General features: G+C 41.2%; 1 long non-coding RNA gene and 1 pseudogene across 1 annotated transcript; both read right to left on the reverse strand.

Moving 5' to 3' along the window:
- Positions 1–5,235: 5,235 nt before the first annotated feature.
- On the reverse strand, positions 5,236–16,625 carry LOC147633223 (uncharacterized). Its single transcript, XR_015267050.1, has 4 exons — positions 16,491–16,625; positions 5,757–5,958; positions 5,603–5,670; positions 5,236–5,525 (listed from the first exon to the last, which is right to left on the reverse strand). It is a non-coding gene; the product is annotated as an uncharacterized LOC147633223 (long non-coding RNA).
- Positions 16,626–22,351: 5,726 nt separating this feature from the next.
- On the reverse strand, positions 22,352–22,896 carry LOC147633224 (uncharacterized; annotated as a pseudogene).
- Positions 22,897–25,971: the final 3,075 nt, after the last annotated feature.

The following is a 25,971-nucleotide window of genomic DNA, read 5'->3' on the forward strand; positions in this document are numbered from 1 at the left end:
TTATAAATATGTCTAAAAATTATAATTTTTATTTTTGTTAGACATGTTATGTTGCGTGGTGATATTCCGCTTGAGGGTGGAGAAGCGCGGCCTGGCTGCCCACAGGGCCTTTTTAATTTTTACTTAATTTTTACTTTTGGTTAGAGATATGTTGCATGGTGATAGTCCCCGTGACTGAGGGCGATAAGGTGGGTTGTGGGCCTTTTCTATTTTTATTTTTGTGCACCTCCCATTGTTTTGGGAGAAAGGAGCCTTAGGCTATTCAACCCCATGCCTAGCGTCCCTCATATATGGCATCCATGCCCACATATGGCATGCAACATTGGCTCTCTCTCTCTCTTCATGTCTAGACTCCAATGCCCACGTCTATGCTGGCTTCAACCCATAAGCCTTTTCTTCCTCCATAAGGCGACTTTAAGGGTAGTCCGTAGAAGACTCAAATCAGCCCCATCCCTTCGCATACGAAGATAAAAAGCATGCATAAAGTTGGCGATTTCTTTCTCTGCGCAATACCTAACAGTACCAACCATAGGAGAATAGGGCAAACATAAAGCTACATAAAAAGCACGCATGAAAATACATGAACACAAAAATTTAAAAAAAAGGCCTTGTTGGCAAGCTGCACCGGTGAGGCTTGCCCATAGGGCCTTTTTATTTTTTATTTTTGTTAGACATGGGTGGAAGATGCTTAAAAAAAACCTTTTTATTTTTACTTTTGTTAGACATGGGAGGAAGACAGGGTTATGTTGATATTGTCTCGATTGATATCGTTAAAAAAAAATTGTGAGTGAAGATCTTTAGACTATTGAATCCGGACTGAGTCAGACACACATCACCTTCTAACTGATTACATGAATTCCCCGATCTTGCTCCTCTTGATCTTGGAATTCAGCTCCCTCATAAATTCTTGTTGATTCTTGATCCTCTTGATCTTGGAATTCAGCTCTCATAAATTCTTGTTGATTCTTGTTGCTTGTTGCTCTTGATGTGCAAGTCTCCTCTCTAGAACTAATTTGTATGTTGTGGCTATGTTTGGTCTTATAGTTGCTTGTGTCAAAAAAGCAATTTTCTAGCTGTGTGCATTATCCTCTATGCAACTTCCATGTGTAGAGCTTCTAGGAATCACTTATCATTGCCAACGGAGCCTATTTGGACACAATGATCTCACTCTTTTCATAATTGTCTAGACTATTCCTCTTAGCTCTCGGCCTTCTTATGCTAGTTTCTTCTAGCCTCCCAATGCTTCTAGATTCTCAACAGTCAATTTCTAGTAGCTAGCTTTCCTACATCTTCCGAGCCCCTTGAGTAAGATATTTCCCTTGCAAGATTCCCCAAAAGTATCACCATTTGATCAAGACTCAACACTTCAGTGCTTCTGGACCACTTAATTAGCTTCACCTAGCCAAGCTATCTATCTATGTCCAATGCCATAAGTGGGCTAAATATACCCATCACCTATTTGCATTCACTAGCGACCTTCTGGAAGTTATTTCAAAAGAGCTAGATTACTATTCAAAGAGTTTTTGCTTTTTGAGAGCCTATATACTGCTAGTAGTAATGCATGAAAAGACATAACTAGGTGATCCTTAGAGCATTGTGTACACACAAATATAACATATATCATCATAAAAACCATTATATTCTAGACATCACACATATGGGTCTAAAAACAAGAGTAGCATGATCATCTAGTATAGTTATTATTACAAGAAACTCTGTAATCTCAATCGGTAGTCTCTCCATCTTTTGCCCCACCTAGAACCCCCTCTTCTCTCTATACTCCCCATTGTAAAAGGTTGTTATAATCAAGAGTGTCGTCTCTAGCTCAAGATGTGTTAGTTATATTGGTGAGGCGAGTTAGCATCCATTGGTGTGTGAATTGTGGGGCTTGTTAAGCACACACAAGGCTCTTGATTTGTTTGACTACTCATGCCCACATGTATTAGTTGTTGAGCCACTAGTATGGTTTATGCTTTTTGTTGTGTTTTTTTAATATGATGGCCTAGATTTGGCCTTAGTTTTCTTCTATTTGCACATGGTATTATTTTTTCTTCGTAGCTTGGATTTTTAACTAGATTCTTTTCTTGAGGGATAATATCCAAAGGACTTTTTTTAGTACTAAATGCTATGCCTAGATTACTTTGCCCGATGCTTTTCCCAGGAGGTAGTGCCAAAGGAAAAATCACATCGAATGTCTATACCTTGGGAGTTGTCTAGCTGGATGCTTTACCTAGATGATAAGCTCACCAAAAGAGTATGTATCCCTTCTTAACTCAACATTCATTGACTTGGTGAATGGAGTAGTGGCTCATTGGTGGGTGACCTGTAAATGGCTCTATAGTAAGTTCTAAAATAGGAAAGACGACTTATCGTCGCACACCATGGGTACTGACAAAGGACGAGATGAGCACGATCAATAATAGGATGAAATCAATCTGTACATCTATAGGCTATGGTGTATCATTTTAAAACATGTTTACTATGGACGATAACAGTTTTAGTGGATTAAAGACACATGACTGGGATAACTTTATAAAGGTAGGCCATGGCTCTATCTTATTCTTGACATTTTTTAATTTGTATGGATATTAACGTCAAAGGTGGAGTATTTGCAGCATATCTTGCCACTTGTAATTGATGGATGATTAATCGAGGGCATTCGAGATATCATATACCATGTGGGGTCACTTTTGTAAGGTACGACTCCTTAAAAAATGTGTCTAGGATTCTTCTTTGCAATTGAAGTTAGTTATCGATTGGTATTTTATCATTTTCCAGGTGGATCACATCAAAGGAAATAGACACTCGAGAGATTCCACAAAAAAAGTTGGAGCGCATAGAGCTCCTATGCTTGATGGAAAAAGAGTTGCCTACGCCCTTTTTTGACATCTAAGTCCATGTGCTTATTCACCTCGTTGAGAAGGTGGAGCTTGCTTGAGTTGTAAGCACACGATGGATGTTTTGGGTTGAAAGATTCATGGGATTCTTGAAGGGTTTTGTGCATCAGAGGGCAAGGGGCCAAGGATCTATGGTTGCATCATGAGTGTATGTACTATCTCTCTGAGTACTTGCAGCTTGTTGATGAGGAAGCTCCCCCTATTTTGATGGCAAAAGAATCAAGTAAATTATCAGAAGAGGTGTTATGTGGAAAGGGACTCCAAGTACGTCATAATCACGATGAATGAGATAATTTAAGTATTTTTGTGATCTATAATTCAGAATGTATACAAAAATGGATCGAAGAGAACGACAAAGAATGGCAAGAGAATATATGAAGAACATCGAAGAGACAACGGGTGACCCTCACCATGTCAATGGCATGGATACAAGAGCAAATAAAAAAGGCGCAAGAAGAAGGTGCGCAATTACGCGTGAGGAGTTTGAGCTCAGTCTCGGGTGTGATAAGGAGGTAAGATATGGCATGGCCCAAACTTCCAATATTTTATGTGTGTGCTTTTGTGATGTCAATAGCCTCTACGCTTGTGATTTTAGGTTTGGGCATATGCCAGTATGTGGGCCTATGGACTGTTCTTTGAGTAAAAAGGATTGATGATGTGCATCTTACTCAAGACTCGTGCATTGTTGCATCATTTCAACAACAATCTCATGCAAGTGCATGTGACACAAACCTTGTCGATGTGACGAGGTAGGTTACATTGAGGATCTAGAGAGAATATATGAAATTAATTATCGTTTTATGAAACATGTATAGTCATTCTAGAAATTGATTCATTCTCTCAAATGTTGGTGTATTTGGTGCTAATTCAAGAACATGTTTATTATAGGTCATTTTGAAGGTTCGCTGGTTCCATACACAATACAGAGGCAAAGATTCTACCATGAAAAGAGAGCCCATGGGTTTTTGGTCTATTGACTCCTCCAAGTTTCTATACGAGCAAGCAAAGAACCTTACCTTCTTCTAGTGCATTGTGAACAAGCATTATTTTACAAGAATCTAGATGGCAATCTATGGTGGAAAATTGCGCAAGTCAATCCTTGAGGTCGATAGATTTCTTATAGCACACTGGCATCCTTGCTCAAGGATAGCAACCATGTTGATAACCAGGAAGATACATCATTGGCCGAGGAGGGGTATACACATCCCGACCTTACCATGATGGTGATTGCTTAAGGAGATAGATGAGGACCATCTAATGTGAATGAGGAATGAGAGGAGGAAGACGATGACGAGGGGACGCAGACCTACCTAAATTTGGCATTGAGCAGGTAATTGATCTTGTAACATCAACTTTCCCTATACCACCTGGGCTAGACCTGACAGAAGCGGAACTACAAGAAGCTAGCAAGGACAATGATGAACCACTCTTTTACATTATTTTTCCTGACTCTAGTCCTTGAAACTTAGGTATAATCCTACTTCTCCAATAATTCCCCTAGTTTCAATGTGTCACATGCTTTCAAAGCTTTCAAACATCATGATTCAAACATCATGATTAATTTGTCACATTCTTTCAAAGATTTCAAAGCTTTCATGTGAGGAACAAAGAGGACTATTGATTGGGTGTGCATGTGACATTCCCCTCTGCTAGACTGTTAAACTTGAAAATCCGCTTGGAAAACTTGAAATACCACTGACCTGTCTGTGGAAACATTTCACACACCATCTCCATCATACTATGTACCTCTTGAGGTGATGTTGGAGCCACTTCCGTCTTCTTCAAAGGGGCTGGTCGACTCGGATGCCTAGGTTGCCAAAGTGCTTATGATGCCTTCACATATGATGCTTGAAATGCTTTGGTTTTGTGGTTGCTGCTTTGCCCATGACAAGGATGCTCTATATGCTGAATGATAACATGCTAGCTTAATGCTCATCAATGCCAAGAATGCCATGCCACATGTACACATAGCTGTAGAAATGCCGAGCCAATAATATAAACCATATACCTCCGTGTGGGTACTGATTCTTTCCTAAAAACCTTAGGTCTTCATGCAATAGAGCTGGTACAGCAAGTACAACTATCCATTCAACCGGTACAACAAGTATAATGGTTGGTATAGTAGGTACAATGGCTGGTACAATAAGACAAGGGCTAGTACAATCAGTAGAGGGGCTAGTACAATCGGTACAACGGCTAGTACAATAGCTACGACAAGTACATGGGCTAGTACAACATGTACGATGGCTAGTACAGTCATTATAGTGGCTGCTACAATAGGTACAACAAGTACAAGGGCTGGTATAGCAAGAACACTTGCTAGTACTATGAGGGAAAAAGGACAAAAAGGACTAGATGTATGAGAGATCAGAGCAAAACAACACAACATGAAATAGGTGAGTAAGTCTATATATAATGGTGAGTGAACATATGTACAAGAGCCCTCTGATGTGAGGTGACTCTGAGTAGAAGAAGACCAATGTAGAAGTAAAGAGTGACCGTCTTGATCCACTATGTGCCCTTGGTCGTTGGAGCACTCTACGCCCATGTCCCCTATACAGGATTGTGGCACTAATGGCGGTGGGATTGGCTGCTTGGGTGGAACTGTGACACTCCGCTCGTCAACTCCTATAAGGAAATTAAAACAAATAGTTATTAGACATTGAAATAACTAGTATAACATACAAAACATACTTCATACCTACATCGATGATGCCTCTGTGGAGGATCCTAGGTGACATAACTAGGCCCCTGTGTACCTCTTCTTTGTGTCCTGAAAAATTTACCAAATATAAGTATTATAGCCATTCTTAAACAAATGATAGCTCAAAAGAGACAAATTATAGAAATTATACATACTCATCTGGTTGTGTGGTGCCACGTGCTGCTCCTGATCCTCTGGTGCCACGTCCAGCTCTGGATCTTGAATCTCCTCCATGGCTAGCTCCAGCTTCTGACCTTGACTCCCCTTCTTCTGACCCTGACCCCCCTTCTCCTGACCCTCCTGCTCTGGATCCTACTCCTCCTTCTCCGATGGATCTAGAGGTGCCCTTGCTAGTGACTATGGGCCACAAGGAACAAGAGAGTCAAGTGAGGGTAGCATCCAACTTGTCAACGCTCAACACGAATACTATCCCATGTCCTCCTCTATCTCCTCTCTACTCAAACCTAGACTCATCAATACTCTCTTGATGGCTATCAAGAGAGACATGACTTCCTAGAGTCCACCATGGATGTCTATACACATGTAGAAGGAGATTATATTTAAACCTATAAGCATACACTTATAATCCACTAGTACATATATGCAAAATAAAAGATGCACACAATCACCATCATCACATTCTAAGTAAAATATAACATACTCAAATACAACTCTAAATCAACCAACGACGAAAACAATAACATAATGTATCTCACAATGTCACGACGAATGACAATAACAACATAATATCAAACTATCAAGGATATAAAGCTGATAGTTTCAATAAACTAAAGAAACAATATATTATAAAAGAGTATTATAAATTGATAGTTCCTAAACATTCTGTTGATCCCGTTGCACTATATCAGTGAGCTTGCACGAGCTCTTGTTTCTTGAGTGGAGTCAATTAGCTGATTTTGTTTCCACTTAGTGATGGCCTCTAAAAGCTTTGTCTATGCTTTATTCATGTCAACTAGAGTTGTCCTGCCACCACGCACTAGTGTGCCCTGAAAAAAATCTACATGTTTTCTAAAAAGAGCTGTGCGGTAAGCATCATTTTATCTTCATATGTGCGGACATGATATCATTGACAATCTTTATCAATGTCTTGGGTCTGGCCATTGAATATAAACCTATGAAAATTAATTACTTTGATTAAGCATTTATGGAATTTCCCACATAATAAACTATGACTAGTAAGTTGCACTACTCTTGCACCTTATTTCTCACACGCTGATCTCTCTCTTTCTCTCTCTCTTTGTCACACACACACACACACACACACACACACACATTATTGCTCACACTCTGAACTCTCTCTCTCTCTCTCTCTCTCTCTCTCTCACACACACACACACACACATTATTTCTCACACTTTGATCTCTCTCTCTCTCTCTCTCTCTCTCTCTCTCTCACACACACACACACACACACACACACACACATTCAAAATAAGTGCCCATGTGTCCATGGTGCCATGATGATCTACTTAAATGTTGATGTAAGCCCTGATTCTTATGTTAGCTATGCTCTATGGAGGAGTGATGCTGGGTTTAGCTTATATGCAAGCAAGAGTATTTGCTATGCCGACAGCCCATGGGGAGGTTGTAATGCTGGCTGACAGCTAATGGGCCTGTGTGTAGGGCAATCCATTAACTGCCCAAGCCCTCCTATAGCATGGAAGTTGTCCTTTATGGGTTGGCCATGTCATGGCTTGTTGGCCCAAGGCTTACCTAAATGCTCCTAATGCAAACAACTCCTTCTTAGGTCCCATTCCTTTTGATATTGGTTCTTGTAAGAGCCTCCATTTTCTAGACCTGGCTTACAAATAACCTCACTGATAGCTTGCCCGCATCCATAAGGGTTTGCATCAACCTCCAAATTCTACTTTTTCAATCAAATCAAATCAATGCGAGTATTCTGGATGCTTTGGGTGTTGTGCATGCCACATTCATTAAGTGAGCATTTAGCATGGCAGAGGATTGAAGGACTCAGAGGAGGGGTCAAAGGAGGCATAATAGAGGACCTAGAGGAGGGGTCAGAGGAGGCAGAATAGAGGACTCAGAGGAGGGGTCAGAGGAGGCAGAATAGGGGACTCAGAGGAGGGGTCAGAGGAGGCAAAATAGAGAAGTCAGAGGAGGGGTTAGAGGAGTCAGAGGAGGGGAGGTGTCAGAGGAGGGGTTAGAGGAGGAGGGGTTATTGGAGGAGGACTCAAAGGAGGGGGTCTGATCAGCCCTGAGTTAGCTGACCTCAGACCTTTCCACTTTTGTGTCCTCAGACACTTACAAACCCTCAAACATCTTACATCCCACAATGATTCAGCACTACAGTCCCTTATCTAACATCAATTGATCTCCAACTGACCCTGTTTGACATCTTCCAGCTCACAAAACTCTATTTGACATCCTCCAGCTCACAAAACTCTGTCTGACTCTGATAGACTTCTAGCTATTAGATTTGACCCTAAATGGCTTCCGCTCAGCCCAAAAGTCTTATTTCTACCCTTCTACACTTTCAGCTGACTTATCCTGACACTCAGCTGACATGAACTGACCATTATTGACCCTTAGCTGATCCTGTCCTAGTGGAGGTCATTGACTAGGGACATCATAACCACCATAACCAAAACACCATATCTCCAACACGACATTGACATCGAGGTCTAGATCATATCACGTAGAGCACTGTATGGTTCTTGCAGCCACTCGAGTTTAGGGCTTGCTCGGTTATGTTTGCTTGGTGTCTTGTAACACTCATGAGCATTTAGCATGGCATTCAAGAATAAAGAGCATCTCCAGCATGTACCATAGCCTAGCCAAGCATTTGCAATAGTTAAATCATGTACCCAAGCATAGATCACAATATTTGTAGCATGTGCAGCATTGTGTATGGGGCTTCTACAACATCTATAATAGTACATAAGGCATTAAAAGCATTTAGGGCATGCATCACAGCAGGTCAGGGATTGTAGAACCATCTAATAGAATAAAAAGAGGCTTTTGGGAATTTATGAGGTCGTGGAGGATCGAGACAAACATTCCAACAACATTATCTTGGCCGACCAGCAGCACAAATCCATATATAAAGAACACATCATTCATTCCAATCATGTCCTTCTTCTCAACGTTTCTAGCCTAAGAAGCAGGGGAATCATTCATAGTCACCATTCTCTCTTTCTCTTCAGTATCTAGCCATAGAGCCCACTAAGAGAAGAAGCAGTCATAACATTCAGTTCTTCATTCAACATTCAACAATATAACATTTTAAGTCAGCATTCAAAACCATTCAGTCAAAGTTAGCATCATCATCATCATAGATCTTTTTAGATCTCAATTGTAACCATTTCATTTAATATAGTTGCATTGCAGTTGTAACCATTGCATTTAATATAGTTGCATTGCATTTCATTAAAACCATTCTCTATCTCTTAAGTATTTCTAAGTGTAGTTTAGTTAAGGATAAGGTTGTTTTACTACGATCAATCCACTGCATGTCACAGTGCCTCAGATTTAGCTCATAGATCTCTCTCAGAATCAATTGACTAGGTCTATCCCCAAGGCTCTTGGCAACTCTACAACCATACAAGCATTATGTCTTGATAGCAATGCTCTAATAGGGCATGTTCCTCTTGACCTTTACATAATTCCAACCTTAAAATACCTTCTCTTGGGCCCAAACAGTCTTAGTGGCAGAGAACTATCAAGCCTTGTAAACTGCTCTAGCTTAGTTTATCTTTTTGTATATTGCAACTATTTTACAGGCCCCATACCATATCAGCTTAGCTCATTCACAAACCTCCAACTCTCTTCCTAGCTCGTAACAAGCTCATCGGCCATATCCCAACTACACTCACAAATTGTGCCACCCTTGATACTCTTCTCTGTGTGAAAATGGTATTTATCTAGCCCTAAAAAGGAAACTTTTTTGGAATTTATTGGTTTTATTATTTCTTTTGTGGGTCTTATTGTGGCCGACAGCCCCTGGCCTCTGGCCGACCAGCAGCCCCACTTACTACATATAGGATATCCTCATCATTCATCACATTGTACCGCTCCATTGACCATATCAGGTACCATGTGATTATCTGTTGCTATGTTGCCGGTGCCTACATATCATCTGCTTTATCATCATCGGCTACTATCAGCTTCAGCACACCAGTGTTTCACATCATCTCATGGGATAGTAGCCCTCTCTGCTACATAGAGCATACCATCATTTCATATCAGTTCATGGGAAAACATCCCTCTCTACTACATAGAGCATACCATTGTTTTACATTACCTCATAAGACAACAGCCCTCTGTGCTACACTTCAGCACATTAGCATTTTATCTTCAGTTCACTCTTTTGGAACAACAACCCACTCTATGCTGTTGTACAACACATCAGTGTTTTAGCATCAGTACACATCTTGGGACAACATCTCACTCTCTTCTACAACATATCATCATTTTTCTTAAAGAGTTTACCTCTCGGGATAGCAGCCATCTCTGCTCACCATCTCACATCATCGGGACAGTAGCCATCTTTGCTCCTTACCACCCCTCAGGTATTGTAGCACCCTTGTCACCAAAGCTTGCACCACTCAGGATGGCAGCCCTCTCTGCTCTTTTTAGGTACCACAACACCCTTATCACTAGAGTTTAGCACCCTTATCACTAGAGTTTGCATCAGCATCTGTATCATCATCACTTCATCTTCCTCTGCCCACTACCACCTTGAAATTCCTCTGCATCCACTGACGCGAGCCTTCAACACCGACCACCTCATGGAGTGCCTTTGCCTCACATCAATGCGAGCCTTCGTTCATTGACCGCCGTGCTTTAACTTTAGCATCATTTGTGCTTCTGCATTGGTCTTCTACTCAGAGTCTCCTCACATTAGAGGACCTCTTGTACATATTTTCACTCACCATCATATATACACTCACTCACCCATTTCATGCTATGTTGTTTTGCTATGATCTCTCATACATTTGGTCCTTTCATCCTTTTTCCCTCACATTCTCCTCTCTCTAATGATCTTAGCAATCCCATACCCCCAGAGTTGGGAAAGCTCACTAACCTTATAGATCTACTTATGAATGACAACAATCCAACCACCATTCCCCCCACTTAGAAATTGCTGCAGTCTCTCTGCCCTCTACCTTGATCAAAACAAGCTAGAAGGCTATATCTCCTTAGAAATTGGGAACGTGAAAATTCTCACCGATCTAAGGCTCTTCTTGAACTCTCTAAATGGCCCCATTCCCACCTCCTTGTACAACTCCACCAACCTTGTGACACTACATCCTCAAGTGAATCAGCTTAATGGCACCTTATTGCTGGATATCATAGTATTCAAGAGCCTGGCTTATTTTTTTGCTTTTGGAAACCGCATAATTGGAAGCATTCCCATTGAGATTAAAGCTTGCGAAAGCCTCCGATCCTTGTACGTGTAACAAAACAACTTGACTAGCACTATACCAAGCACCTTGGGCTCATTGACCTTATTGCAAGCACTAGATCTAGGGGCAAATGCACTCAATGGGCCTTTGCCCGATACCATAGCTAGGATCAGTAACCTCACTTGGCTGTCTTTGCCACTCAACAACCTTGATGGTGGTATTGCATTCCAAAGCACAACTTTGTCTAAGTTACAATACCTTATTCTAGGTCATAATAGCCAGGATACATGAAGGCTTCAACAACTACAAGGCGCTAATATTGCTCCGCCTCAGTCAAAATCTTCTTACCGAAACTATACCTTTAGAGAGAAGATTTTGGTTGGTGACATCTTGCTAGTCTTGTGTTCAATGAAGGACAATACGGCGGACCTCTTCATGAAGCTTCTACCTCAGCGGATTCTCTGTCAGCACTCCAGCTCACTAGGATTGGTTCCACATCCATGAGAGCTAAGAGGGGATGTTAGCAGTTATCTCTTGTCTGCACATATTACTCACTTGTAGTAGGGAGTGACGGCCATTATTGTGGGTGTGCCTGCCTATGTAGGAGTTTCTTTATTTTTTCCTCATTGTCCATTTTTCCCAGTTTTGCTCCATGTGGGGGTTTTGTAGTCTTTTCCCTGGTTGGTTGTAGTAGCTTGCTAGCCAAGAGGGCCTGTTTTTTTGCTAGCCGACCAGACCTGGTCAATGTCACGTGCACACCTAGTTGGTGTATAGGTGACATGGCATTCTAGGCATTCAAGCATTAATCCAACATTTACCAAGCAGTTAAATTAATGTTAACAAGCTTAGATCACAGTAGTTATAGCATGTGCAACATTGTATGGTGCTATTGTTGCAGCACCTACAACAATACACAAGGCATCAACAACATTTAGGACATGCATCACATTAAGTTAGGGCATGGGGAACCAATCAGCCAATAGCTATGGGGCATATATGAAGTTGTGAAGATCTAGACATGCATGTAGACAGCATAAGCTTGGCTCACCAGCATCATTCCATATATATAGAAAAGCGCATCATTCATTTTAGTTATCTCCTTCTTCTCAATGTTTCGAGCCTAAGGAGCAAGGGAATGAGCAGCATAGTCAGCATACGGTCAACATTCAACGTTCAATTCATCTCTTGCATCCTATATAAAGGAAAACCAACATCCAAAGGGTGGACCTCATCATTGGAGAAAGGCACAGTCAGCTATCATCATCATTCAGCATATGTCTCTCTTCTCAAGAAGGATACTCATTTAGGACATGCATAGATCTATTCATAGATTTCATTAACCATCGCATTGAATATAGCTGCATTTTATTTGCATTGAAACCATTGTCTTTCTCTTAAGTGTTTCTAAGTGAAGTTTAGTTAAGCCTAAGGTTGTTTTACTACGATCAATCCCTCGCATGTCACATTGATGTCAGAGCGTTACAGAGGGTAACCAACCTTAGTTCTTCCCTTAATTCATTCAGTAAAGTATCATGACAGTTGCTTCCCCTTAGTTAAATCCATTTCTTAAGATCTTGCAGGCCGTCCTTAGGGTTTTCCCCTTAAGCATGCATGAGTAACCCATTCATTTACATTCTTCAATAGCATATAGGGTAGCACATGGCTTGCATCAGCATAGTAGTCATCCTAGCAGTCTAGTAAAGATAGTCAGTCTAAGTATCTTGTTTCTGCAAGGCATACGTGATTTACCCATGAGTTTTCTAGGGAAGAATGACATCCATCATCAATGGAGTAAATGGAGTTTTGGGCTTCAAATGGCATCAATAGGGGGTTCTCTTCCATATAAGAAGACGGAAGTGGCTCCAACATTGCTTGAGGAGGTTCAGAGGTCCATGTGAAAGGATTCCACAGACAGGTCAGTGGTGATTCAAGTTTTTCCAAGCAGATTTATCAGCATTTTCCATGTAGTTCCCGTAGTGGAGAAGCATTTGGCTCAAAGGATTCAACTCCTACAGTCAAACTCAATCCCGATAGAAGAGGACAAAATGGGGCAGTGGTTTCAGTGGGGGAGGATCAATAGAGGAGTCAAAGGGTTGTTAGGTGTACCACCTGGCAGTTTAGCCAAAGGGGAATGTCACGTGCACACCCAGTTGGTGTACATGTGATATGGAATTCTAGGCATTCAAGCATTAATCCAACATTTACTAAGCAATTAAATCAATGTTAACAAGCTTAGATCTCAGTAGTTACAGTGTGTAGCATTGTATGGGCCTACTTTTATAGCACCTACACAAGGCGTCAACAAAATTTAGGACATGCATCAGATCACCTCGGGGCATGATGAACCAGTTGACAATAGATGGGGCATGGGAAACCAATCGACAACATCGATGGGGAATATATGACGTCGTGAAGATCCAGACATGCAGGTCGACGACATAAGCCTGGCCTACCAGAAGCATCATTCCATATAAATAGAAAAGTGAATTATTCATTTCAATTATCTCCTTCTCCTCACCGTTTCCAGCCTAAGGAGCAAGAGAATCAGGCATACTCAGCATATAGTTAGCATTTGGCATTCAGTTCATCTCTTGCCTCCTACATAGAGGAAAACCAACATCCAAAGGGTGGACCTCAACATTGAAGAAAGGAACAGTCAGTCATCATCACCATTTATCATATCTCTCTCTTCCTAAGAAGGATAGTCATTTAGGATAGATTTATTCATAGATCTCATTGTAAACATCACATTTAATATAGCTATATTGCATTTGCGTTGAAACCATTTTCTTTCTCTTAAGTGTTTCTAAGTGAAGCCTAAGATTGTTTTACTATGATCAATCCCTCGCATGTCACAGTCATGGGGCCGACTAGGTGGTGCTCATGGTGGGCTAGCTGACTGGCTTTTGCTGGCCGACTCGATATCATCCAATCGTGGGCCTATTCAAGGGCTGTCAGCCTAGTTCCTATTGGCCGACTGGTTTCTCCTACATGTATATACAGCACATCATCCCCCCACACTAGTTTTGTACCCAATATACAGTGTACATAGTAGAGTTTATACAATGTTTCTCTCTCAACACTTCTGTGTTTCATTTCTCTTAGGTGTTTCTCATTTTTCGCTGCCCATTCCAACACCTATAGGGTGCTTAAGGGCTGCGATTAAGGCACGAAGACTTCTACCATGTCACATTGGTATCAAAGCAGCAGGTGTAGCCACGTGACAAGCACTGCATGTCCCATAAAGCATATATCAAAAAATGATGTTCCCAAATACCCCGGACTAGTAGCCCTACAAGTACTAGTAGCCACAGCACCCACCCTACTTCATTGCATGAGGATCAACCTCCACCCTAGGGGCATCGTACTTGCACCACAAGGGCATTGAAGCAAGGTAAACACAAGCATTTAGGAAGAAGCATTAGGAAGGTCAAGCATGAATTAGGTGAATCCTCAGCATTAGGGGCATCATACTTGCACCACACACAAGGGCATTGAAGCAAGACAATTGCAAATTTAGGAAGCATTAGGAAGTTCAAGCATGCATTAGGTAAACCCTCAGCTTTTAACCCATGAAAGTTAGGTCCTCAAAGGAGTACCTCAGTGGCTTCTTGGGGATAGGAGGTGCAGCTTCAGTTAGGTGCCTTCATCAACCCTAGTAAGAAGTCATCAGTGTGTTAAGGGAGAGGGATATGCAACCAAGGGGACAACATGGGAACAAGATGCTCATTTTCAACTCCAATAGTAGGAGAGAATGTCTATATTTAGTATTGACATACCTGGATAGACGAAGCAACCAGGGGTGTGGACGGGCGGAGAAGGGCGTCGGTGATGGGCTTGGTGAACGTCTGGATGCAGGTGGAGGGAAGCAATGTAGACAAAGGAGATGGCTCCTGTGAATTCGTAATGCAGTTTGCTAGCGTCGCTTATATGAGGCATTATTATTTGTTGTTTATGCAACCCATATTGCGATAGGCTATGTGACGCCATTTTTTGACATTTTGTTGCTTAAGTGGTGTTTGTCATCGCTTAAGCTACGCGTTTGGAAAAATGTGTCATTTTGGCCATGTCTCACTAAGGGGGGGTTTGTTATAGTGATCAATGATTAAGTGCAGCCCCTTCTTCCTAGGATAGTGCATGATACACAAATAGGGTTTGTTCAAGATTATAGCATCTTGGAGCACTAGGTGAGGGCTTACCCATGAATTGGTCCCCTAGTACTATAGTGTGTGTTTTTAAAATGAGAGACCCCATGGATCCCAGTAATTACAAGAACATCATGACTTTGGCCAAGATTTATAGATCTATCTTGGAGCATGAAGTTAGCAGTATATGGGCTAAGGAGAAAAGGCTTAGAGCACCAGGATAGGTTGGCTTTAGATGGGGCACTCCACCCCTAGATCATATATTTAGACTCTAGGCTATTATAAAGGAGGGAAAAGCCCATGGACAGAGGATCTATTATTACTTTGTGGATTTTTGCAAAGCTTTTGACATGGTCCTGATAAAGAGATTACAAGATATTGGGGTACCCATGGAGATGGTTGGGGCATCATTACACCTTATGAGTTGGTCTCATTGATAGAGTACATGCATTAGAGGGGGATTCAGGGCCTTGGAATCCCAAAAATATGTAGACATCTTGAAGCCACGATCCCGTCTGCTTCCCCTCCTCCTTGCCCTCTTCCCCAGTAAGTGCTTTTAGATTTTGGGAAATTTTCTATGTGGCAAGACTCGGCGTCTTCTAGTCTTGAACCCCCAAGAGGACTCCATGGTAGCCACTCCATCATCCCTGACTGGGGCTGCCATTCCTTGGCCTCTCTTTTTTAGAAGTAGACCTCTAGCTCCTCGTTCAATATTCGCTTCTTTGGAGGCCTCCCCCTTAATATGCAATATTGTGGGTAGCCACTAGGCACGCAGACAGTTTAGGGATCTACAAGCAAGCCTTCTTGGCGGGCCTAGAAAGATGTTACATGTGGAAGCTCTGGGAGTCTTCTTTCAACCCTAAACACCATCCTAGAGCAACTTGCTACGAAGCACAAGCAAGACTAATGGAGACAAGAGAGTGAGATAGTTGAGTTTCAGTATATTCATATAGTACAAAAAGGTAGTACATCATGGCAAGCCTTTGATTGCCCCTCAAAAGGTGGCAATCACCCAATCTGTGCCTATTCTAATAACCCAACCCATGAAGATCTGAATGATCATCAAGGAGCCAACCAATGCTTGGAAATCACTTGTGGGCTGGTCGACCTACTCTCGGCCAAGTTCTTTGGGCAAATCCCCACTTGCTGCAACTGACGCAGATATGCCTCCATAAATGTTGGCTGCTTGGGTGATTCCACAGTCTTCTTGCCCCATGCCTAGCTGTTGTAGCTCCAACTCTGCTTCCAAAGCCATATGATGGGCCAAACCCCCTCTCTCACATCTTACACACCTCTATTTTTTTTTGTTGATTAGATTACGAAAAATGTAATACAAAACAAAGGTCACAAGACATACCTAGATAGATGAAGAAGGGGGTGTGAACGAGCAGAGAAGTGGTGGCGGCGACGATAGTTGGTGATCCTGCATCTTCTTCGAAGAGGGCGTCGATACAAAGAAAGCAGATGGCTCCTGCAAATTCGTGGGAGCCATCTATTTTTGGGTTTTTTTTAAAATTCCTAGGGCATCCAACGGCCCTATAAGTGACGTCGCTTAAGATGCATTGTAGTTTCAAGTGTCGCTTTGGGTGTCATTTACACGATGCATAACTGTGCATCGCTTATGCGACACCCATTGCAATAGGATTTGCAACGTGACATTCTCACATTAAAAATGCGTTGCTTAAGTGATGTTCGTCCAGCAACACATTTGGAAAAACGCATCATTTTTGGCCTAAAGGGGGGTTTTGTTGTAGCGCTAAGATCTTTGACCTCACCAACCAATGTCATCCCTGGTGCTCTCTGAGCTCTCTAACCTCTTGTGAGCATCTTGGTTATCTCTGAGCTCTCTAACCTCACCAACCATCTTGGTTCTCTCCGAGCTCTCCAACCTCACACTAACAACGTCGTCATTCTCAGTGCTCTCTAAGCTCTCTCACCTCCATGGCCCCATTGTCATCGTTACTCCTCTCTGAGCTCACCGGATGCCATCATCACTAGTGATCTCCAAGCTCTCCATCGTTGGTCCTCTCTGAGCTCATCGTTGTTCCTCTCTGACTATTTGACCTCACCAGATGCCATCATCACCACTGCTCTCCAACATCACTAGTGCTCTCCAAGCTCTCCAACATCACTAGTTGTCATTGTCAATGCTTTCCTAGCTCTTTGATTGCCAATTCCACCAATATCTAGTCCACTAACACACATGGCCGCCTTGGGCTAGGATACTCATGGCTTAGGCTATCTATCCCTCCCTTTCCCATGGTGAGAGGAGAGATCGTTGTTGATCACTAACTCTTCTTCCTTAATGGAATCTAGATTGGAGGATATTTATTGTAAATAGATATCATTGCAGGTGTGGATAAGGTAGCCTCTGGCAAGGAGGTGCTACAAGAGTTTGTAGCTATATAGTGCACAACATGTGCATTATGGAGAGATGACACAATTACGGTGTAGATATCAAGGTAGCCTTTGGCAAGGAGGTGTTACCAGGAGGTTGTAGCTATATAGTGCACAATGTGTGTATTATCGAATGACTCCACCCCTAGAGATAGGCCTAGCATATTGTGTGGTTTATATCTCCTCTTTGAGCTAGGAGGATGATAGTTTATGTATTGTAGAATCTGCTCTTTGAGCTAGGAGGATGATAGTTTTATGTATTGTAGAATCTCCTCTTTGAGCTAGGAGGATGATAGTTCATGTATTGTAGAATCTCATGAGATGAATGAACATATGGTTGGCATGGCTCACATCTTGTTTACGTTTTTACAATGAGTTGCTGGAGTATTATGGTGTGAGGTGAGTGTGGCTGACTTGAAGACTTATGTAGTGAAAGGTAGTCAAATAGCTCAGCAGATAGTGTGAACAAAAGGCTTGTAATTCTAGGTAGTGAGTGTTAGCATGTATACTTCCTAGAGAGAACCCCAACTCCCTCTTCATCTCCTCCTCTTCCTTTTCTTTATAGTTATTTAGTGAGTGGTGAGATTGGTAGAATTGTTTACATCGTCACACCCCACGTGACCTTGGGGATTTGCTAAGTGGAGATAGGAAACATGTATCTTTTTCATGTAAACTTTAGAAATTAAAGTATAAATTTGAAAGAACCTACAGAGCTCGTGCTGCTGGATGATCTGCTTGACAAAGATGTTCAAGGCACTCTACATCCAGCTAATCAAGCAGGACATGTTGCTATAAATGAGACTTCTACATTAGATAGTCTAGACCCCTTTCTCTATAGTCCTTCCAGCTATGGATGGATCCGGATAGCGAAAGCATGATACCACCACCTTTTATTTTTGTTTCTTCGCTTTTTTTTTTTGCGTGGCAATTTCTTGCTTCTACAAGCAGGCATGCTTCATAATCTTTAGAGAAATTACGTAGCATCTTCATCAACCATATAGTGCCAAGACAAAACCATCACGCTGGGAATCGATGAAGCACGATCGTCGTGTTGACATAGAATTGTCAACATGAAGGATGCATATACACACCCTCGAAAAATTGTCAACATGAAGGATGCATATACACACACGATTGCTCCAAAAATTTTCATAGCTTGTATTACATGAGAGATAAAGATTACATTACTTACCTCATCGTGAGAAGATGAGAGGTAGCTCATAGGTACACAGAGGTACCTGTGCTCTAAAAAAACACAATCAAAGGGTACATCTTCCTAAGGCTAAAACACCATACAAATGTAAATAGAATAAGATCAATGATGTCTTTAATAATATCTACGCTAATGTGCATGTGCATCCACTAACATTTGGGTATTCTGCAAAACGACTTCCATTTTCCATGTTCAAGCCTTTTATCTTACTCCTGTGTTGGCTATCTACCGATGGCATTTCCAGTGAGTGTTCTTTGTAACTTCTTCTATAGGTGGAGCACAGCAACAATGACTCTTATTAAGCCCCAACAATTGGTGTTTTAAACTGCATTTATGTGGCAAACTAAGAGCGAGGTTCTTCTAGAGGTGGAGCACAACAATGACTCTTATTAAGCCAATGATTTGTGTTTTAAACTTCCTTTATGGTAGACTGAGAGTGAGGTTATAACACTCACCAAGGGCATTGATGTCATGCCAAGAAATGACTCACATTGGGAGCCATGTTTAGAGAATTTGTGGGAGGATGAGCTCATGAAAGAGGAATATCGAGGTGCTAAAGAAGAATATGAGCTAGAAGAAGAAGAGGATGAGCTCATAGAAGATAAAGTCAGTGAGCATACCGAGGATAACTACCTACAGTCGGAGCCACCTTTAATTTCCTCGAAAGCAACTAGGAATCTCTTGTTTTTAAGCCTTCTAATTTTTGGATTAGGTGCATAACTTCCTTTGCCACATCATCTAGCAGTTTTTTGCTTAGCCAGTCATGCGCAGTGATGCTCATCTACCAGCATCTTCAAGTCCAATTGGCCTTATGAGTGTTTCATTACCTCAATAGTTATTATCGATCGTATCCCTCAAGTACCCAAAGTTTCATGTTAAAAGGAAGAAGGATCCAAATACATGTCACAAATTTTGAAAACATCTGGCCTAGAAAATGGCATGTGTTAGCTACCCTTTAAGTTATATTTTTAGGCAAATTCACATTAATGAACCATGGGAGATGTAATAACACATACGGTATACATGTGCAAGGAACTCATATTGTAATAGAATATAACTACAGTTCTATAGTAACATAAACTATTTCTAGAATCAAACAACTATATCTTGGTTTTACAGTTCTACAGTAATACAAACTATTTGTAGAATCAAACAACTATATCTTGATGTTCTTTTGTGTAATGAGCTTTATCTTTGTTTTATGTGCAAACCTTAGTATAAGTGTTGGCTGACCCCCAACACTTTTGGTGATCTTGTTATTACTTTCATTCTTCATAGTGGGCAATAATGTGGCTGCCCTCCTTATGATACAATGTTTCTATTTTCGGCTAATGGTAGTCATATCCCTGACACCCGCATCAATGCACCCTGATGAGGGAGACACATGCCCCCTTCCATGCCTCCATACATTTTTCCTATCTCCACTTTGCAAATCCCCAAGGTCACGTGGGGTGTGATGATGTAAACAATTCTACCAGTCTCACCACTCACTAATAACTATGAAGAAAAGGAAGAGGAGGAGATGAAGAGGGAGTTGGGGTTCTCTCTAGGAAGTCTACATGCTCACACTCACTACCTAGAATTACAAGCCTTTTGTTCACACTATCTGCTGAGCTATTTGAGTACCTTTCACTACATAAGTCTTCAAGTCAGCCACACTCACCTCACACCATAATACTCCAGCAACTCATTGTAAAAACATAAACAAGATGTGAGCCAGGCCAACCATATGTTCATTCGTCTCATGAGATTCTACAATACATGAACTATCATCCTCCTAGCTCAAAGAGGAGATTCTACAATACATAAACTATCATCCTGCCAGCTCAAAGAGCAGATTCTACAATACATAAACTATCATCCTCCTAGCTAAAAGAGGAGATATAAACCACACAATATGCTAGGCCTATCTCTAGGGGTGGAGTCATTCGATAATACACACTTTGTGCACTATATAGCTACAACCTCCTGGTAATTGCAATGGGTTGGCTCCTTGATGATTATTCAGTTCTTCATGGGCTGGGTTATTAGAATAGGCATAGATTGGGTGATTGCCATCTTTTGAGGGGCAATCAAAGGCTTGCCATGATGTACTACCTTTTTGTAGTATATGAATATGCTGAAACTCAACTATCTCACTCTCTTGTCTCCATCAGTCTTGCTTGTGCTTCACAGCAAGTTGCTCTAGGATGGTGTTTAGGGTTGAAAGAAGACTCCCAGAGCTTCTACATGTAACATCTTTCCAGGCGCGCCAAGAAGGCTTGCTTGTAGCAAATCCCTAAACTGTCTGCGTGCCTAGTGGCTACCCACAATATTGCATATTGAGGGGGAGGCCTCCAAAGAAGCGAATATCGCTGAACGAGGAGCTAGAGGTCTACTTCTAAAAAAGAGAGGCCAAGGGATGGCAGCCCCAGTCAGGGATGATGGAGCGGCTACCATGGAGTCCTCTTGGGGGTTCAAGACTAGAAGACGCTGAGTCTTGCCACATAGAAAATTTCCCAAAATCTAAAAGCACCACCTACTGGGGAAGAGGGCAGGGAGGAGGGGAAGCATATGGGAGTGTGGCTTCAAGATGTCTACATATTTTTGGGATTCCAAGGCCCTGAATCCCCCTCTATAGCCATCAAAGATTACCAAGACAAGGTCATGGATGAGGTGTTTGAAGAAATAATATGTAGGAGATTTAAACCCTTGTATTCCAAGCCATTATGAGAGCAAGTTGGTTTTGGCATAAATGCTAGCAAATGACTCACATTGGGAGCCATGTTTAGAGAATTTGTGGGAGGATGAGCTCATGAAAGAGGAATATCGAGGTGCTAAAGAAGAATATGAGCTAGAAGAAGAAGAGGATGAGCTCATATAAGATAAAGTCAGTGAGCATACCGAGGATAACTACCTACAGTCGGAGCCGCACACACTTTGTAGAAGCTTGTTAGTCAGCATATACTGTATATGCTAGTCAGCATATACTGTTTGCTAGTTAGCATATAGTATATGCTAACTAGCATATACTGTATGCTAGTTAGCATACGCTTTATGCTAGTTAGCACACACTATGTAGAAGCTTGTTAGTAAACAATTATCTTATACTGCGGTAGTTAGCATACACTATATGCTAGTTAGCATATACTGTATGCTAGTAAGCACATGCTATATAGTAGTTAGTGTGCATACAGTTAGCATATACTGTGCTAGTTAGCATACACTATATGCTAGTTAGCATACACTATATGCTAGTTGGCATATACTGTATGCTATTTAGCATACGCTATATGCTAGTTAGCATACACTATATGCTAGTTGGCATATACTGTATGCTATTTAGCATACGCTATATGCTAGTAAGCACACAATATAAATTAGGTAGTTAGTATACAGTTAACATATACTGTGCGAGTTAGCATACAATATATGCTAGTTAGTCTATACTATATACTAGTTAGCATACTTTATATGCTAGTTAGGATACACTGTATGCTAGTTAGCATACGCTTTATGCTAGCTAGCACACACTTTGTAGAAGCTTGTTAGTACACAATTAGCATATACTGTGGTAGTAGTAAGCATACACAAGATACAAAATAGAATAAAAGACCATGACGCTCATGTCAAAAACCGAATGGCATGCTGTTATAGATTGCTTCATAATCTTTAGGGGTGATTGTGTACATTTGCCTTCTCTTTTGCATGTGTTTCATGGGTATCTTGATACAACGTACAAGATTTGAAAGTATGTGAACAACAGGTTGATTGTAGTCTAGTTTGAAGGTGTATGCATCCACTTGCTTGTAATACAGTCCTTGCACGACATAAGAGCCTTTGTCAATTACATTGTTCCACTCATCAATGTAACCCTATTTTGCCTTTTCTTTTACTGCAATGCACTTTACCAAGTAAAAGTCTACATTCTCATCATTGGTTGTAGCATCCGGATTCATTGTGCAAAAGTGTCACCAACACACAAAGCACTACTTAATGCATCATGGTGGCCTTCATACACGAATTTTTCATATCCAATGATCTGTCCTTCAAGGGCATCATCAGTCGGAGTGTCTTCTTCATCCTCAACTTCATCAGACAATGGCATCAAAATGTGATAATCCCAAGGCTGCACATGAGATTTGTTAGTGCAGCGATTCCAACTATGGTTCATGCATGCATCACAAAAGCATGCCAATGGTCTTGTGGCAATGGCACTTGCATCTTGCCGGTTGTGACCACGAAAAGCATGCAAGGTGCCAGACTTCTCAACCGTGGCACAATTCCATTTAATCTCCCTGTTTACATCACCTACTTTGATCTCCCAAAACACACGGGCACATTCCCTTTCTTTTAGAGGATATGATGCAGCTGCTCCCTTTGATAGGTTGGCTTGGCAATAGGCAACCACATCTGCAGCACACTTTAAAGTGGCCCCATTAGGCTTCAGCTATTTATGTGTCAACGATCTTTTAACAACTGCGCCTGCACCGTCATGCTCTCCCTTGCCATGTCCTGATCCAAAGAAGAACCAGCTCATCTCCATTCCTGTCAGTCCAGCATACCTTGCAACAAAATAGAAAGGCCTAGCAGCCTTAAACTGTGAGGCAGCACCATCTGACCAGACCCAGTGACGTTTTGGAGTGACACCTTCTCTCTGCCAACCACAATGCAGCATAAAACAATGTTGGACAAACAATGTGTCATGCACTTTGTCATCTGATATGAAGAAGTGGATTTTCTTGACTACTTCCCCTTACCTGCGGTAGTATGTTATGTGCACAAAAATAGTTACTTGATTTGAGTGCCAATGCATGGATTGAATCTCATTTTGCTCCTTGAATGCATAGTTTTCTGCAAAGTCTACAACCGACACAACCACATCGTCAGGAAATTTAAGAAAACAATCCTTGAACTATTGTGCTTGCCATCGAGCAATATAGTTATGTTTGATAAAAACCTTCAGCTTAGTCTATAAGAGTTGAAGAAACTCCCAGCACTGCATTTCTTTAGTCACAAGATCTTTTCTCTTTTTTTTTGTCTCCGTGCTTATCTGTTGCCTCCACATATGCAAACAATTTTACAAAGATATTCTTACCTGGGCTTTGTGTCTCTAAGCAGCATGTTTCTAGCTTTTTCACACCACATTTCTTACATTCACCCATCAAACACTCACTATTGTGGTAACCAGCATCTATCTGCTTTGGACAGAGAATTGACTCCCATAGATGTGTGACACCTTTGAAAGTTTGACATAAAGCCATGCAACCCCTGCTAGTTTCATCACCTCTGACACAAATGCTGCATGTACATCTACATTGGGCTCCATGCAGCCCGAATGACTGAGACCGCATATGGTTAAGTGTGTCCTTTAAAAAGGACATCTGCACATGATATTCGCAGCAGTATGTGTATCTATCTTATGACTGCTTCTTCTCTTAGTGGGCTCTATGGCTAGATATACTGAAGAGAAAGAGAGAATGGTGACTATGAATGATTCCCCTGCTTCTTAGGCTAGAAACGCTAAGGCATGTTTGTCTCGATCCTCCACGACCTCATAAATTCCCAAAAGCCTCTTTCTATTCTATTAGATGGTTCTACAATCCCTGACCTGCTGTGATGCATGCCCTAAATGCTTTTAATGCCTTATGTACTGTTATAGATGTTGTAGATGCCCCATACACAATGTTGCACATGCTATACAAATATTGTGATCTATGCTTGGGTACATGATTTAACTATTGTAAATGCTTGGCTAGGCTATGGTACATGTTGGAGATGCTCTTTATTCTTGAATGCCATGCTAAATGCTCATGAGTGTTACAAGACACCAAGCAAACATAACCGAGCAAGCCCTAAACTCGAGTGACTGCAAAAACCATATAGTGCTCTACGTGATATGGTCTAGACCTCGATGTCAATGTCGTGTTGGAGATATGGTGTTTTGGTTATGGTGGTTATGATGTCCCTAGTCAATGACCTCCACTAGGACAGGATCAGCTAAGGGTCAATAGTGGTCAGTTCGTGTCAGCTGAGTGTCAGGATAAGTCAGCTGAAAGTGTCAGGATAAGTCAGCTGAGTGTTAGGATAAGTCAGCTGAAAGTGTAGAAGGGTAGAAATAAGACTTTTGGTCTGAGCGGAAGCCATTTAGGGTCAAATCTAATAGCCAAAAGTCTATCAGAGTCAGACAGAGTTTTGTGAGCTGGAGGATGTCAAATAGAGTTTTGTGAGCTGGAGGATGTCAAACAGGGTCAGTTGGAGATCAACTGATGTTAGATAAGGGACTGAAAGATAAAAATAGATTATTACTAAAAGAAACATACAAATCCATAATTACTACAAAAAGAAATGTTCAAACCAATCTTCCTCATTGTTGAAAGGGTAACTCGCTCTGATACAATGTTGACAAATATGAGAAAGAGCAAGAGAGAAAGAGAGGTACACAAGACATCACTCCCAAAGTAGTGTGTATTATTGATAGTGCAGAAGTATATATATGTGTGAGATCTATGTCAAGCTAGGATGAGCTATATATAGTCCAACATAGATAATATTGATAATGACAGCACCCATGGTTTTACTTCTTATATTAGGAGTGACGATGATGTGTCACATGAACATGAGGGCGTGCATTATGAATCCATATTGGAGGGTATATCCATGTTTTCATACCAATTTATGGATGTGCAAATTGTGGAATTGTGATAGCACCACATGTATATTATGAGAGCTCTCTTTGTGACATTCTTATGAAGCAAAGTAGGTTATGTGATTCATATGTGATTGAATCTACTTCATCACATGATGCAATTTTACATATGGTTAATGATAGCCATGTTTCTTCTCATGTTTATGATGATGATTTTACACACGATTAGATGATGTGAGCAGAGTTATGATGCAGTAGAGGCTTTCATTGAGCTTCTTGATGATAAACTCGAGGGGATAGTTTTGGCTAGCATTTATATAGATACCAATCTTGCAGATGTTTTAGTTGCTTGTTGTGATCTAGATTTGGAGTTTCCATCTATTGAGCCTACTACGCCTAAATATGGTGGTACTACTCACATTGGTGTGATCCAGATTTGGAGGTTCCGTTTCTCGAGCCTACTATGCATGAAGGTGGTGATCACATTGGTGTGATCTTATTTGCCGGTGTATAGTGAATAAATATTCAAGAAAACCTTAAAAGGTCATTTGTTGATTATTGATTTTATTTGTGAGACATCAAGAAATAACCCATGCTCTC

The sequence above is a fragment of the Cibotium barometz genome, chromosome 12, assembly GCF_041138505.1.
Source record: "Cibotium barometz isolate CiBa-2024 chromosome 12, ASM4113850v1, whole genome shotgun sequence".
NCBI lineage: Eukaryota > Viridiplantae > Streptophyta > Polypodiopsida > Cyatheales > Cibotiaceae > Cibotium > Cibotium barometz.